Source organism: Canis aureus, chromosome 11 (genome assembly GCF_053574225.1).
Source record: "Canis aureus isolate CA01 chromosome 11, VMU_Caureus_v.1.0, whole genome shotgun sequence".
NCBI classification, from domain to species: domain Eukaryota; kingdom Metazoa; phylum Chordata; class Mammalia; order Carnivora; family Canidae; genus Canis; species Canis aureus.
In genome coordinates, this window is record NC_135621.1 from 5,590,435 (window position 1) to 5,608,257 (window position 17,823).

The following is a 17,823-nucleotide window of genomic DNA, read 5'->3' on the forward strand; positions in this document are numbered from 1 at the left end:
TAAATTGCTCTTGAGAATTTGTAACCTTGGCAAAGGTTAGTCACCTCCAGCCCTTTTTCTCCCCAGGGCTTGTGATGAACAAGTCTGTTTTGCACGTGGCTTTTCTATTCTCAAAGGTTTGTGTAGCAAACATGACTGTCAGTATTTATCTCACATCCCACAGAATTTAGTTGTTCAACTTTAATAACATGATTTCTCTGTGATTTAACTAAGATACATTTCTCATTTGAAAAAAAGCCAACTTGTTGAATGTTTTACTGTGATTACATAGGTGTCCAAAGTTGCAAGTTAAAGACAGTTAGTTATATTTGCCATTTTTTCTACTTCAGCAAATGCTAATTTTAACTTAGGTAATTTTTTGACTTTTTTGGTAGATCTGCTAAAAGTGTATATTTAAGTAAGATGATAAAATAATTTGGTGGGAGAAATATCTTATATGAAGAAAAATAAATTCTACATTGAAAAAGCAAATATTTATAATTAAGAGCTCTCTAAATTTTTCTGATGGACTTTCTTAACAGACCATGGGTTCTATCCCTTGGATAGTAATTTTTTAAGGATTTAATATTGTGATAACCATAAACCAAATCATATAAAATAAGTACAAAATATATTGTACAGCCTCCTCCCAACTCTAATCTTTATGGGCCTTATATTAAGTTACTTTCTTGATGACATAATTTTTACATATCAAACTTAGATATGTGTCTGTAATTCTCATTTTGTTTAGTTGTAGAACTTTTATAATAATACTAGTGGAAAATATAAATTATACATTTGAGAGCTTTTCAAATGTAGCATTCTCGATATAATTAATAGCATGCTTTACTTAATAAAGTGATAATTATTTCTTTGTGTAAAATTAAGTCTTATCATATTTGTAATATATTAAAGCAGTTGATAAAGCACATGACTTTATTGAAATTTTATTCCATTTTTTTGAAAATGAATCTACTTTGAGGTATATCTACAGAGTACAAAATGAAGTTATTAATTGATTAATTATATCATGTCAGGTAATTTTTACCCCAAGTAAATATAATTGAACATTTGTTAGCTACTAAACACTGTGCTGTTCTCGAACAGAGGTATTTGAAGATTGTCTGTAAAGATGTTCTCTGCTTTTGATTATTGTATATACTACATAAATGTGAAATCCATAGTACAATTTGTTCTGTGTATTTCAGCTTCAGTGTATATCTAATTTTGCATTAGGCAAAATTTCTTAACTATTTTATTTTATTTTTTGAACTTAGTTTTAATAAAAGAGACAGAATAATTGCATGCCATATTATGTATATAGGCATTTACTTTATTTCATTAAATAAATTAGTGGAAATGTCCAGAGATTATTTATGTTATTATTTGGTTATTGTAACCAGTATATGCATTTAGAAATGCAGCCCTTTAAAATGTTTGGGGGACACCTGGGTGGCTCGAGTAAACGTCCAACTCCTGATCTTAGCTCAAGTCTTGATCTCAGCTCAGATCTTGATCTCAGGGTTTTGAGTTAGGGCTCTGTGTTGGGCTCCACACTAGATGTGGATTCTACTTAAAATTAAATAAATAGATAAACAAATAAATAAAATATTTGAGCAGCATATTTTACAGCTAGCTATCACTTAATGCTTGGGTATAAATAATAACATCTTTTATGTGAGGAATCAAATTCCCCTCACCCACTGACCATGGGTAGGATGGCCTGCTGTTCACTGGAGAGGAACAGGGATTTGAATCCAAACTAGAATTGGAATCCAGGACCCAATATTTATCAGACAAATGACCTTACATATGAGTAATCAAAACTATGAGCTTCAGTGTCCTCATTAGTATGTATCATAATGTCTATATTTTATGGCTTAGAGAAAGAGGTCATGGATATAAATTGTTTGGTAAAATAATACCTAGCATATGAGAAACACCCAGTAAATGATAGCTCTTCATTTCTCCAAAGGTTAGTGTAATTTCTTCAAATCAGAGATGGTGACACTGACTCACTATCAGAATAAATGTCACACTCATACGCTAGGACCCTTTCTGATAGAGGACATGCATTTACAGGATGGCTGGTCAATACGGAATATGATTTATGATTAAACAACAAAAGGAAGCTAACTGCTTGAGAAATTCAATACATGACCTTGGCCTCCTTTTTTTTTTTTTTTTTTTTCCCAGAGATTTCATTTATTTATTTGAGAGAGAAAGCACATGCGTGTGTGCACAAGTGAGAGCACATGAGAGGGAATTGGAAGGGAGGGGTAGAGGGACAAGCAGACTCCCCACCGAGCAGGGAGCCCCATGGAGGGCTTCACCTGAGGCTCATCCGGCACTTGGTCCTGGGACTCCATCTCAGGACCCCAGGATCATGACCTGATCTGAAGGCAGACACTTAGCCAGCTGAGCCACCCAGGTGCTCCTGACCTTGGCCTCTATATTATTGTTCATACCATACTGAATTATCTAGTCCTAGACTCAGTGAAGAGTCACTGGCATATTAATTTATATATTATAGGACTTTTGCATTGTTTTCTATACACAATTTGAAATCACGTGGTGGTAAATACACTTGAAAATGTGGTATATCAACTCAGAGAAAAAGAATTAGAAGATTAAAGTTAGCAGTTCAAATTGACAGAAATGGTTGCTTTCTGTGAGCTGGGATATGATCTAAGCCAAGTTAACTTTACACTGTGAAAGTCTGAACTCATTGTGCCTGTCAAAGCAAGTTCTTCCAGAAAATAGAGGGCTACCTTTCCCCTATTTGAGAGAAGAGAGAGGAAAGGGAAAAGCAAAGAGTCTCTTGAGGTATGTGTGCAAGATTGCTTCTGGCTAAAAGTTAATGATCAGTTGCCTCTGTTCTCAGCTCTGAGCCCTGCGAGAAGTAGAAAACTTCTGTTCTCCATCCAGGTAACTTTTAAAGAATACAAATTGTACCCATGTTAGGCTATTCTTTAGATTATAGACGTGGGTTTTTTTTTTTTTCATTAATATCAACTGATTTCATGTTCTAAGCTTAAGGAAAACAATGAAAAGAACCTATAAATATTGACTAGCCCTTTTGTAAAGATTTTGCTTTTGAGTTGTATAGAGTTAAGGCTAATGAGGTATTCTGTGCTTGCTTTCGATGGAAATAGGATTTAAATGTTTTTCTAAAACTGACTTGTCATTCTTAAGCCTCTTGGCTAAAAAGATATATTAATCATAATTACTTAAAATTATATAGCTTGCCAAGTCTTCATTAGTAAGGAAAATTTTAAGGTTTGCTTAACACTGACATTTTGAAAATAACACAATCTTTAATCACTAAAATTTAATTTTTATTTGATGTTATATAACAATGTCAAAAATAAGCTGATTTTCTCATTTTAAATCATGTTTTATAAATTTCTGTGTGTACTTCACTGGAAAAATTATAAAAATAAATTAATTTTTTTATGAGGCTTAGGTAATTTCTTCCCAAAATATTAGGGATTGTATTATGACAAGATAAGAAGTTATTGACAGTTACATTGCAGGTGATACTATCTGTATAGTTTAGATGTGATTAAAGACATTGCTTACTAAATTTTACAGTTTTCAAAGCTGGTTTCTAAAAATAAAAATATCTATACATTTATAAGGTGATCATATTCTGCATTGAATTCCCAGGATAAAGAGAGGGATTGTTTAAGCCACTAGAGCTGCAAATTAGAAGAATTTATGTAGAGAGTCCCGTTTTTTTCTAGAGCATCTGGACATTGTTATCTTAATTTAGCAAGCATCCAAGGTCAAGAAAACTGGTTTTAGAGGTTGTATTGGGACTCAAGTGATAAAGACGAGTAATTATTAAAAGCTAAGTTTTATTGTGGTGGTTTTTCATTTATATTTCTTTTGAATTACAATTAAATGTCAGTCAGTGATCGGTGATTTTGCAATTGGAATTTGGAGCTAGCAGGCATCTAGGAGAACATCACATTATGTGCAAGGACCAGAGTCCAGAGAGGGAAAGTAACAACAGCTATTGGGAGACCTGGGACTAACACCAAAGTCTTCATTTACTGGAGGACAATAGAGTTAATGGTCATTAGCGTTCCTACTGTTTTTTGAATGGGAAATCATATTTTATGTCTTAATACATTTTTATGTGGAAGTATAGCTAAATAAGCACTGGCATTTAAGGTGTAATACTCTGGTGATATTTTCTAGATTGACCCTTGACATTGCTAAAATGTGTGTGTCCGTTTATTCTCATGTATATAGTCCTGTTCTTCTCTCCGTATATGGACTTGCTTAGGTACATTTAAATTCTCAAGGTTAAAGAAGAAGAGTGTTGCCAATACTCAGTTTGATATGCATTAAAACCATGCTGACACGTTCATAATTTATAACTTAACGTTTAAGTGGCTGTAGTTTCACTAATTACAGAAATGTAAAAATGAGTAAAATAAAGATATGCATATAAATAGGAACTATATTCATTTAAGTTTTGAAATAATCTGCATGCTCTGCAGAGATAAAACAATTATTTGGCTTACGAGGATTTTAAAATTTAAGTTTTGAGACCCTGGCGATTAAGACAGTGGTTTTTTAAAGTGGAGTATGTATAGATTTCTTATCACGTTTTTAGTAGACTCTTCTATTCAACCTTTATTATGAGATGTGCCAATATTCAGAATCAGGCTTGCACATATTAATATGTAGGCGCTATTCTAATTCACTGTGTCCATTGGATATTCACCTACTTCTCAGTTTTCCTTTGGGAATATGCAAATCAGGTTACCATCAAAAAGTCTCTGTTCCTTTAGCCCATTATCAGATGTGCTCCATGAATTGCTGAAAAGTCTATTAAATCCCTTCTGCAGTTACCTACCTACACACACACACACACACACAGATCTATCTAAAAGATAAACAGAGAATACCAAGCTCCCAATGCTGTAGAGGGTAAGTGTTGGAACTCTTAGCTCAAGGCCTCAGCATCACAGGTAACTTGCTTTGCAAATTGTGTATAAGTCACATAACCTATAAGAGGCTCTGTTAAGTGAGTTATAAATGGGCTTTATAACAATAATAATAACGCTTCCTTCGCTTGTTTAGTATGAGAATCAGGCGAACCTACATAAAACTTTACTTGGTAGACTATAAACCCTTATTGAGCTCTTCCTAGGGCTGCCATTACTACAAACTAGGTGGCTAAAAACAACAGAAACTTAATCTCTCTCAGCTCTAGAGATCTGAAGTCTGAAACGAGAGCTTTGTATCCTCTGTACTTTCTTGGAAGCTTCAAAAGGAAAGGGTCCTTCCTTTCCTCTTCTATCTTTTGACGGCCACACCCAGGCTGTGAGAACGTGACTCCAATCCATGCCTCAGTCTTCACGTGGCTTTCTGTCTGTATTTCTGTGTCTTATCTGTTCGTATTCTTATAAGGACACCTGTCATACTGGATTAGGAGCCACCCTACTCCAGCATAACCTTAACTACGTATTTATTGGCCCTATTTCCAAATAAAAGGAAATAGGCTATTGGAGGTGAGGACTTAAATGTACTTTTTTTTTTTTAGGGACACAGTTCAACCTCTGACCCTCTCCAAAGTCATGTCCTTCCCATGTAAAAAATACGTTCGCCCAATCCAATCCCAGTGTCCTCCAAAGTGTAAACCATTGTAACCTCACCTCTAAGCCCAAATTCTATCTAAATAAAAACAAAACAAAACAAATTCTATCTAAATCGGTTAAAGGGTGTGACTTGGGGTATATAGATCCTCAGGGGCAAGGTTCCTCTCCAGTTGTGGACCTGTGAAGCCCAGAAAGCAAGTCATCTGCTTCCAAGATAAAACAGTAGGACAGACATAGAATAGATATTCCCCTTCAAAAAGGAAGAGCGTGGAAGGGAAAAAAAAAAAAGGGTGACTGGTCTAAAGCAAATTTGCAACTTAGCAGAACAAGTTCCCTTGGGTTTTAAGGCTTGAGAACAATCCTCTGTAACTCCGTGCTGTGTCCTCTGCATCAGTCAGAGTTCTACAATGAAGCAAGACTGAGAGATTAGTTTTAAGGACTTGGTTTATGCAGTTACAGGGCTGGCAGGTCTGAAATCCGCAGAGAGGCTAGCAGGCTGGAGATTCACGTAAGAGCTGATGTTTTGGTCTTGAGTCCAGAATTCGTAGGGCCTGCCAGGAGGCTAGAGACTTAGGCAGAATTCTTTCTTCTTTGGGAAACTTCAGTTTTCACTCTTAAGGCCTTCAGGTGATTGGATGAGGCTCACCCTTGTGAAGGGCAATTTTCTTCACTTCAAGTCAATTGGTCATAAATGTGAATTACTTCTATAAAATACCTGTGCATGGGATCCCTGGGTGGCGCAGCGGTTTGGCGCCTGCCTTTGGCCCAGGGCGCGATCCTGGAGACCCGGGATCGAATCCCACATCGGGCTCCCGGTGCATGGAGCCTGCTTCTCCCTCTGCCTGTGTCTCTGCCTCTCTCTCTCTCTGTGACTATCATGAATAAATAAATAAAAAATCTTAAAAAAAAAAATACCTGTGCAGCGGTTATCGAGGCTATCGGCCGACCCAACAGCTGGCACCATAGCCAGGCCAAGTGGATGCATGGTATTAGCCATCGCAGACAGTAGGTAGAGGAGAAAGCATATGGAGAAGCACCTGTTTTTTTTTTTTTTTTTCTCAGTGTTTTCTTTTATCTGTCTTTTTTATCCCCCAGATAAAAGTTGATTGGGAATTTGGAGATTTTCTAGGGAAACTAGTATTTCTACTTTTTATCTTTTGCCTCTCCATTCCTTCTTTGATGACTTATTTTCAGAGTGGTATAGGTTGCTTAGAAGTTCTTGGAGACACGAATCCATATATAGTGCATGTATCCCCTCTCCCACCTAACCCGAGAGTTCTGTTAAAATAACCTGGCATCATAACTCTTCTTTGTATATCTGGGTATGGGTTACAGTGTACCTCGACTCTGCTTCATGCCAAACTTGTCAGGCAAGTTTCTTCTCTGATTCCTCCTCTTTTTCTACTGGAACATAAGTTGTGTAAGGGCAGGAGTTTTAGTCCGTTTTGTTGATCGCTTATCCGCAGTGCCTAGAATGGTGCCAAGCACACAGTATGTGCATAGTATAGTTACTAGTACTTAAGGACTCATGATGCATGGATGCAGAGGGAGACCCATGCTTTTCTCCCCTCCCCTCTTCTCCCCTTCTTCACTTACCTGTTCCCTGTAATAATGGACTTGCTGAATTTGAGGGTTATTCTTATTATTAGTTTTATATTTTATATATACACACACATATATATATGTGCTTCTATGTATAATATTTCATAAAGTTTTATGAGTTATCAGACTTCATATATTGGCATCATACTGATTAATCCTTTTGCCATATGATTTATTTGAGCTGGCTCAAACATATAGTTTAGCTGTGTATATATTAACTCTGTATATTCCATTCCATGAATATACATATTTTTTTTCAGGTTTTTATTTAAATTCCAGTTAGTTAATATACAGTGTAATACTAGTCTCAGGTGTAGAAGTTCATGATTCATCACTTATATACAACACCCAGTGCTCATCACAAGGGCCCTCCTAAATCCCTGCTACTCTTTTAACCTTTTCCCCCACCCACCTCCCCTCTGGTAACCATCAATTTGTTCTCTGTAGTTGAGTCTTTTTTTTTTCTTTTTTTTTTTTTTTTTACCCCTATGTTCATCTGTTTTGTTTTGTAAATTCCACATATGGGTGAAATCCTATGGTATGTGTCTTTCTTTTTTTTTTTTTTTTTTTTGGTATGTGTCTTTCTGTGACTTATTTTGCTGAGTGTAATATTCTTTAGCTCCAGTCGCATTGTTGCAAATGGCAAGATTTGATTCTTTTCTTTTATGTCTGAATAACATTCATTGTGTGTGTGTGTGTGTGTGTGTATGTGTGTGTGTGTGTGTGTGTGTGTGTGTATCATCTCTTTTTTATCCATTCATCAGTCATGGACACTTGGGCTGTTTCCATAATTTGGCTATTGTGGGTAATGCTGCTGTAAACATTGGGGTGCATGTGTCCCTTTGAATTAGTGTTTTTGTATCCTTTGGGTAAATACCTCGTAGTGCAATTGCTGGATCATAGAATGGTCCTATTTTTAACTTTTTGAGGAACTCCATACTGTTTTCCAGAGTGGCTGCACCAGTTTGCATTCCCACCAACAGTGCAGAGAGTTCCCCTTTCTCCACATCCTCACCAAAATCTGTTATTTCCTGTGCTGTTAATTTTAGCCATTCTGACAGGTGTGAGGTGATCTCATTGTAGTTTTGATTTGTATTTCCCTGAGGATGAGTGATGTTGAGCATCTTTTCATGTGTTTGTTAGCCATCTGTGTCTTCTTTGGAAAAATATCTATTTATGTCTTCTGCCTATTTTTAAACTGGATTTTTAATTTTTGAGGTGTTCAGCGTGATATGTTCTTTATAGATTTTGACTACTAACCCTTTATCACAGATGCCATTTGCAAATCTCTTCTCCCATCCAGTAGGTTGCCTTTTAGTTTTGTTGATTGTTTCTTTTGCTGTGCAGAAGCCTTTTATCCTGATGAAGTCCCAATAGTTTATTTTTGCTTTTGTTTCCCTTGCCTCCAGAGACGTGTCTAGTAGGAAGTTGCTATGGCTGAGGTCAAAGAGGTTTCTGCCTGTGTTCCCCTCTAGGATTTTGATGGTTTCCTGGTTCACATTTAAGTTTTCATCCATTTTGAATCGATTTTTGTATATGGTGTAAGAAAGTGGTCCAGTTTCATTCTGCATGTTGCTACCTAGTTTTCCCAATACCATTTGTGGAAGAAACTATCTTTATTCCATTGGATATTCTTTCTTGCTTTGTCGAAGATCAGTTGACCATATAGTTGTGGGTCCCTTTCTGAGTTTTCTGTTCTGTTCCATTGATCTGTGCATCTGTTTTTGTGTCAGTACCACACTGTCTTGGTCAGTACAGCTTTGTAATATAACTTGCAAGTTTGGAATTGTGAGGCCTCCAGCTTTGCTTTTCTTTTTCAAGATTGTTATGGCTACGTGGAGTCTTTTGTGGTTCCATACAAATTGGAGAATTGTTTGTTTTAGTTCTGTGAAAAATGCTTTTGGCATTTTTATATGGATTGCATTAAATGTATAGATTGCTTTGGGTAATATAGACATTTTAACAAGAATGTACATACGTTAGTTATCTAAACTTTTATTGATGTACATTTGAATTGTTTCCAATTTTTTAAAACTCTTATTTCCATGTAGCTACAAACATTCTTTACTTGTCTTCTTGTGCACAAACGGGTACATAGGAGAGGAATTAATGATTATAAGATATGCATCGCTTCAAAAATCTGTTTTCAAAGTGTAAGAGAGTTCTTACTCCTCCACATCCTGTGCTTGTGTGAAATCTATAGAAATCTAGACATAAGCCGTGGACTAGCTTCATTTGATTTTTGTTGCAAAGTTCTGCCTGTGTGTCTTTGGCTTCAGTGTAAAAAAATATTGCCCCAGGTGGTGATGGGCAACGGTTTTATTTTTGTTTCTTCCATTCAGGAGGAATTGAGGGAGTGGAAGACAGGCCTAGACTGGCACCTGGCTTGCATCAGTGGGTGAGTCTCATCTCTGATCTTGCATGGAACACTTGTTCAAGTCCTCCCTCTACTACACAGAACATGAACTTTTGCTTCATTGACTGCTTCTGGCTCCAGATTCCAGCAGACTTATTATTTTTTTGGCTTTTTACTGTCTGTTTTAGGTTTTAATTTTTTGTATATTTTTTATTGGAGTTCGATTTGCCAACATATAGCATAACACCCAGTGCTCATCCCACCAAGTACCCCCCTCAGTGCCCATCACCCCATCACCCCAGTCCCCCACCCACCTCCCCTTCTACTACCCCTGTTCATTTCCCAGAGTTAGGAGTCTCTCATGTTCTGTTTCCCTCTCTGATACTTCCCACTCATTTTCTCTCCTTTCCCCTTTATTCCCTATCACTAATTTTTATATTCCCCGTATGAATGAGACCATATAATGTTTGTCCTTCTTGATTGACTGACTTCACTTAGCATAATACCCTCCTCCAGTTCCATCCACATTGAAACAAATGGTGAGTATTCATCGTTTCTAATGGCTGAGGAATATTCCATTGCATAGACCACATCTTCTCTATCTATTCATCTGTCAATGGACACCGAGGCTTCTTCCACAGTTGGCTACTGTGGACATTGCTGCTATAAACACTGGGGTGCAGGTATCTCAGTCTTTCACTGCATCTTTGGGGTAAATCCTCAACAGTGCAGTTGCTGGGTCATACAGTAGCTCTATTTTTAATTCTTTGAGAAACCTTCACACAGTTTTCAAGAGTGGCCAGCAGACTCATGTTTCACCACACTGTGCTTGTAGTCAGTGGAGATGTTTATTATTGTTACTATTATTATTACCATTACCATTACCATTTAGTTTAGTTATTTATTTTGGTTTCTCTTTTCAGATATATTTTTCATCATCATGTGCTTGCAGCAGAGAGCTTATATCCAAATGCAAATTTGCAGGAACACCTTTCTTTTTAAAGCTTCAATTTTAATTCCAGTTAATTAACATACAGTGTAATATTAGTTTCCATAGTAGAACTTGGTGATTCATCACTTACATACAACACCTAGTGCTCATCACAAGTGCCCTCCTCAATCTCCATCACCTATTTAACCTTTCCCCCCAGAAGACCTCTCCTCTATAGAAATATCTTGATCTATTAGCTGACTTTTGACTAAAGTTGGATAGCAAACAATCAAGGCTGAAGTGGCTGGCAGTTCTGTATCACCTATTGCAATAGGATAGATCTGCTTTATATTCTAATTGTGTGAGACAATGGAAAAATGACATTAGTATGTAAAATCATAGCTTTACTTGTATTCTTACCTGGAGGAAGGATGTTCCATCTCTATACCAATATGGTTCTGCAAGAGTACTTTATAGTAGTCCAAGAACTTTAATTCAAATGCAGTTTTGGATCTAGTCAGCTATTTGAACCAAAGCTTTAATAAAGCTGCAGAATTCTGGACTCTAAAGCATAAAAGAGTTGATCCTGACTTTTTGTAGTCAGGAAGTTTCTATCACCTCTATCATAAAATAACTTACAAGGCTCTTAAAAAATTTAGAATTTGGAGTGATGGAATAAGCATGTCAGGATGATTTTTCTACATCACAGTGTCACGTATAATGAAGCTAACCTGTTGGATAGAGTATTTAGCATTTTATATCTGGATGTAGAAGAATATCTACCAAAAATGATGAGTTAGGTTTAGCAAAATTAATACTGAGCTATTCTTTTTGACAGTAGTTGGCAAATAGATTCAGTTGTTTCTTTAGGCTACTTCTGAAATATTCTAGTAAGACCATGTCATCAACATGGAATAAATATGGAAGATAAGAATCCCAGGATGTTGAACAAAATTAAACCTAATTCAGTAAAGGGATGCAGTTTCTTATGGACTAGACAAGTTGCCAGTGAATATGGGGTTTTTATTGTCTACTGATAGTCCTTTGTAATTTTTAGCAGGAAGGCAATTTATATCAATATTTAGTTAATACATTTTTCTCCTTAATGTAGGTTAAAATCATGGAAATAGTAAATAACTGTCTAATACAGCCTAGAAGGACATAAGTCAGCAACAATGAAAAAATCATAACATCTATTTCTTATAACACTGAATTTAATATTGGAAACACTTTATAAAGATGAAACTGTGTTTTTCATTATGTCTATTACTTCTTCCAAGTGACTTTAGTCTCTGTTGGACTTTGCTCTGACATTTTCTGGGGCATCTTTGGCTAACTATCAGAAAGAGGGAGCCAGATTTATCAGTTCTCCAGGTGTACTAGCATCTCTCTTACCAAAAACTTGTACAAAATATTCTTTTTTTTTCTTTTTACTTTATTCTTTTTAAACAGGCTCTATGCCCAACATGGGGCTTGAATTTGCAACCCTGAGATCAAGACTTGTCTGCTCTGCTGACTATGCCAGCCAAGCACCCCCAAAATATTCTTTTTGGATTATTTTTCTCTTTTCTTTTCACTTAAGTACTCATGTTCACCAATAAAGACTCAAGAAAAATACATTTATAATCTCCTCAGGCTGATTTGATTATACTTCCTAATACAATGGCTATTAGCCATTTATTACCATAGACTTTTTTCCCAACTAGAGTTTGATTACAACTTAATGCCATGAGTCTTAGAATGGACTGAATTAACATACCTCCTTTGTATTGAGGTGTATAATGTTTATGTAAGATATTTGGGACCATTGAGGAAATAGTCACTCAAGTCATTTCTGTATTTGCTGGTTCAGATCATTGCAGTTGAGAAAAGCTACCACAAGAGTATTGTAATTTGCCACCTTTTCTTGTTGATGTCTCCCAAAGAATTACATACTTTGTGAATGCATGAGCTGTGTCTTGCCCCATTGTTGTGCCTCTAATTTTAGTCTATTGAACTCTTTCCTTGTAGGAGTTGTTAGATAAATATTTGTGAATCAAATGCTAGACTAAAGGAAGCTTCTTTTGGCAGAACTCTGGTGGTAGAACTGTTTAAGATGATCATTAATGAATATCACAGTGTCCAAGGAGAAATATGTGGGCCTAAGTCACAATACTAAGTTAATATTTGAAAGGCCCAATGAGGTGTGGAGAGTGGTAGTAATCTGTGATTATAATTGCCTCAGAGAGTGGTGAGACTAATCCTCAGCTCTAAGGTCATTTTACTCATGACCGAGCTAGTCTGGATCAGCAAGAACAATGATGGAACAAAGCCACATGTTCCTTTGTAGCAGCAGGCCAGCTTGGGTTGGGTAGTGATGGCAGGGCTCCCAAGAGAGGTTATCAAATGCACAAATGGCTTTTAAATACCCACTTGTTTCTTATTTGCTATTATTGCATCGGCCAGTGTTACAGACTGAGTGTTTGGGTCTCCACCCCAAATCCATTGAAGTCCTACCCCTCAATGTAATGGTATTTGGAGATGGGGCCTTTGGGAGGTAACTAGGTTAGGAGAGTAGGGACAAGGTCTGATGGAATTGTTGCCCTAGTGTGAAGACATACCACAAAGCTTGATATCTCTCTGTCTGCACATGTGCATTAAGAAAAAGCCATGTGAGCCCGCAGAAGGTGGCTTTCTGCGCGTCAGGAAAAAGGTTTTCACCAGAATGCAACCATGCTGGCACCTTGATCTTGGATGTCCAGCCTCCAGAGTGTGAAAAAACTACTTTCTGCTGTTTAAGCCCCCCAGTCTATGGTATTTTGTTAGGATAGCCTGCACCGACTACTACACGCACAGTAAGTCACATGGCCAGGTCCAAAGTAAATATGAAAGAGAACTATTTTGAGAGGTAGATGCAGGGAGGGGAATAGCTTCTAGGCAATTTTGCATTATTACCATTTTTGCATCATGGTATTTAAATAAATATGCATGATATAATAAAATTTAGGTAGGTATCATGAACTAATGAATTATGCTTCTTTGGATATACAACATTTTTTTAAACTCCAAAGGCTAACCTTTTAAAAAAATGATTTGGAATCAGATATACTGATATTATTTGGTGCTTATATGTCATGCACTTACTTAAGAGTACTTCAGGACTATTGTGTGTTTTACTAGTTTTGCAGGCTGCCTCATATTTGCCAATGGATATGTATATGAGACCAAATGACAGTGCAGGCTACATATTCATTAAATCCACCTTCACATAATCTGTTCAAAATTTAACATTTCTATTATTTCATTGCCAATTGACCTTGAGGCAAATTGTCAAGAAATTTATGAGGGTAACAGCATGAATATGTGTTCTCAAGTGTCTCTTGGGTAAAATATGACTCATGGCTTTCTTGCTTCTGAAATGATTAAGCCTCAAACCTGAAGTTGACAGCAGAGTCATTGTACAGATTGATGTTCTCAATGACTAACATTTGACGGAGTTTGCTTCTGATTTATTACGCTTCTAGTAAAAAAAATTTACCTCATTTTTTGGTATTTTGACTATGTGCTTTCACTAATTGGATAAAAAAATTCAATTTCTTTTATATTGAGGACATGTGCATTTTGAATAAACTAAACATTTTAAATTAAAACTTTATTTTTAAAATGTATAGTTGCAGTGTGTTTCTAAGTATGCTGATATGGTCCTGCTCTTTTCTTTTTTGATGTCAAGTAGCTCCTGATACAATTTTTTTTAATTTGTGCCTAACAATAAGCCTAATTCTTATATCAAAATCCATTTACTAATTATTGGATTTTTGTTTCAATTATCTATTTGAGCACAGCAAATGTACTTGAAAAACAATCATACACAATTAGGTACAGCCCTCACTAATGGAGCTTATAATTTCTGGAAAACAGAAAACTAAGAAATCACTTTTCTCTTTCTTCTCAGGAGTATTTTCAACTATTATAACATTATAAATTTATTTTTTTAAAGAATTAAAGTATGTCACCTTGAAAAGGAAACAAAATGCAGGAAATAGAGGGAAAGAAAATAATATACAATTCCTTCCTACAGTATTTTCACCTACCAAGAAGATAAAATAACATTACTATTATTATGTATTTTATCTATCACAAAAACATATTTGATAAATACAAAATGTTTTAAGTAACATACATAAATTAGAATGCATATTAATATAACAAATATCCAGAAACCTACCATTCAACTGAAGAATTTATTAGAAACATCCCTTGAAATGACTGTTCCTCTCCTCTTTCATCCCTAACTTGCTCCCAAAGGAAGGAACTGTTGTCCTAAATTGTTTTTTTTAAGAGAGAGAGAGGGAAAGGGCGGGGAGAGAATCTTAAGCAGACTCCACACCCAATGTGGAGCCTGAGGTGGGGGTCCATCTCGCGACCTTGAGATCACGACCTGAGCCAAAATCAGGACTGGACCACTTAACTGCTTAGTCCGTTGAGCCATCCGGGCACCTCAGAGGTAGCTGTCATTCTAAACTCTGTATTGATCCACTGCTTTTGTGTGTGTGTTTCTCAGCTTTACTGAAGTATAATATTGTATAAATGTAAAATATATGATGTGATGGTTTGATACATTTACATATGGTAAAATGATTACCACCCTGGGGGTAGTTTACACTTCCATCACCTTATATAGTTACTGTTTTTATTTTGTATTTAAGAGAGTATTTAAGATCTATTCTCTTAGTAACTCTGAAGTATGTAATGAAGTTTTGCCAACTATAGTCACTGTGCTATATATTGGGTCCTCAGAACTTACTTAGCACTAGATGTTAGTACTCTTAGGTAACGTCTCCCCAATTCCCCCACTCCTTAACCTTTAGCAGCCACTATTCTATTCTCCGTGTCTATGAGTTCAATATTTTTAGATTCTACATATGTGAGATCATACAGTATCTCTTTTTCTGTCTGATTTATTCCATTTACCATAATGCCCTCAAAGCCCATCCATGTTGTCATAAATGGCAGACTTTCCTTCTTTTTTAATGACTAAATAGTATTCCATTGCATGTATGTGTATATTTTTGTGTGTGTGTGTGTACACATTATATATGAAAATCTCACATTTTCTTTATCGATTCAAATACTTAGAACATTTCAACAAACAGTTTGTTTCTATGTCCCGGCTACTGTGAATAATGCTGCAATGCACATGAGGGTGCAGATACGTCCTTGAGTTAGTGATTTTATTTCCTTTGGATATATACCCAGAATTGGCACTACTGAATCTTAGAATAATTCTATTTTTAAATTTTTAGGAATCTCCTTCCTCTTTCCCATAGTGACTTTATTAATTTAAATTCTTACCAACAGTGCGTAAGTGTCCTTTTCTCTGCATCTTTGCTAACATTTGTTATCATTTGTCTTGTTAATAATGGGCTTCTTATATCTTGGCTATTATAAATAATTCTTCAATAAACATAAAGGTGAATATATCCTCTGAATTACTGTTTTTTGTTTGTTTCCTTTGGGTAAATACCCACTAGTAGAATTACTGGATCCTATGGTGATTCTATCTTTAATTTTTTGAGGAACCTCTATACTCTTTCCATCATGGCTATACCAGTGTGCATTCCTGCCAACAGTGCAGGAAGGTTTTTTTTTTCTTTATATTCTCCCAAAACTTGTTTCTTTTGCTTTTCATTTTAGCCACTGTGACAGGTGTAAGGTGCTATTTCATTGTGGTTTTGGTTTGCATTTCCCTGTTGATTAATGATGGTGAACATCTTTTCGTGTGTCTATTGGCAATCTGTAAGCACCTTTATGTGTATTGCACCATTATTTACAATAGCCAAGATACGGAAGCAACCAAGTGTTCATCCATAGATGAATAGATAAAGATACACACACACACACACAAACACACACTGGAATATTACTTAGAAAAAAAAAAAGAATGAGATCCTGCCATTTGCAACTACATAGATGGACCTAGAGAGTATAATGCTAAGTGAAATAAATCAGTCAGAGAAAGGCAAATACCTTATGATTTGACTCGTATGTGGAATTTAAGAAAAAAAACAAAACAAATGAACAAACAAAGAAAAAGGAGACAAAAAACAGACTTAAAAACAGAGGAAAAGGGGATCCCTGGGTGGCTCAGTGGTTTAGCACCTGCCTTTGGCCCGGGGCGCGATCCTGGAGTCCCGGGATTGAGTCTTGCGTTGGGCTCCTGGCATGGAGCCTGCTTCTCTCTCTCTCTCTCTCTGTCTATCATGAATAAATAAATTTTAAAAATCTTAAAAAAAAAACAGATGAAAAATTGGCAACTGCAAGAGGGGAGGATGGGGGGGATAGATGAAACATAAAGGGGATTAAGAGTACACTTATCTTAATGAGCTCTGAGTAGAGAATTGTTGAATCATTACTTTATCACTTAAAACTAATATAACACTGTATGTTGATTATACTTCAATTAAAAAAACCTTCTAAAAATAATAAAGATAATAGCCCTTCTAACAGGTGTGAGGTGGTATCTCATTGTGGTTTTGTTTTGCGTTACCATGATGATTAGTGATGGTGAGCATCTTTTCATATACCTTTGGACCATTTGTATGCCTTACTGGTATGATCTTATAGGAAAAGCTTTTAGTTTCCCCTGTTGAGTATGATGTTAGCTCTGGGCTTGTCATATATGACCCTTATTATGCTGAAGTACATTCCTTCTATATCTAATTTCTTGAGAGTTTTTATCATGCAAAGATGTTGAATTTTGTTAAATGCTTTTTCTACATCTATTGAGATGATCATATGATTTTTATCTATCATTCTATTTATGTGGTATATCACATTTATTGATCTGTGCATATTGAACTATCTTTGCATTCTAGGGATAAATCTCACTTGATCATGGTGTGTGATGATTTTAATGTGCTGTTGAATTTGTTTGCTAATGTTTTGTTGAGAATATCTGCATCTATGTTCATCAGGGAATTTGGCCTTTAATTTTGTTTTCTTATAGTGTCCTTATTTTATTTCGGTATCAGGGTGATGCTGGTCTCAGAATAAGTTTGAGAGTATTCCTCTTTTTTTTTTTTCAATATTTTGGAAGCATTGGGAAGGATTGGCATTAATTATTTTTTAAATATTTGTTAGAACATTTAAATATTAAATAATCTGGTCCTGGCTTTTCTTTGTTGAGAGGTTTTTGATTACTGATTCAATAACCTTACTTGTTATTAGTCTGTTCAGATTTTCTCTTTCCTCGAGTTTCAGTCTAGTAGATTGTATGTTTCTATTGAATGTATCTATTTCTTCTAGGTTATCCAATTTGTTGGCATATAGTTTTTCATAGTGGTCTCTTATGATCCTTTGTA

The 17,823-nt window shown here is 35.8% G+C and overlaps 1 protein-coding gene across 10 annotated transcripts in view; it reads left to right on the top strand.

Moving 5' to 3' along the window:
• The window catches only part of SLC16A7 (solute carrier family 16 member 7), a 170,354-nt gene that overhangs the window by 55,478 nt on the left and 97,053 nt on the right, over window positions 1-17,823 (top strand). For 5 of the 10 annotated variants that reach the window (XM_077913618.1, XM_077913616.1, XM_077913614.1 and 2 more), the window contains one exon: window positions 9,539-9,594. The exons of 4 other annotated variants lie outside the window; for them this stretch is intronic. The gene's annotated coding sequence lies outside the window, so the exon portion shown is untranslated. Of the gene's footprint in view, window positions 1-2,858; window positions 2,908-9,538; window positions 9,595-17,823 lie in introns of those variants that run through there. One more of the 10 variants, XM_077913619.1, reaches the window with a different exon arrangement.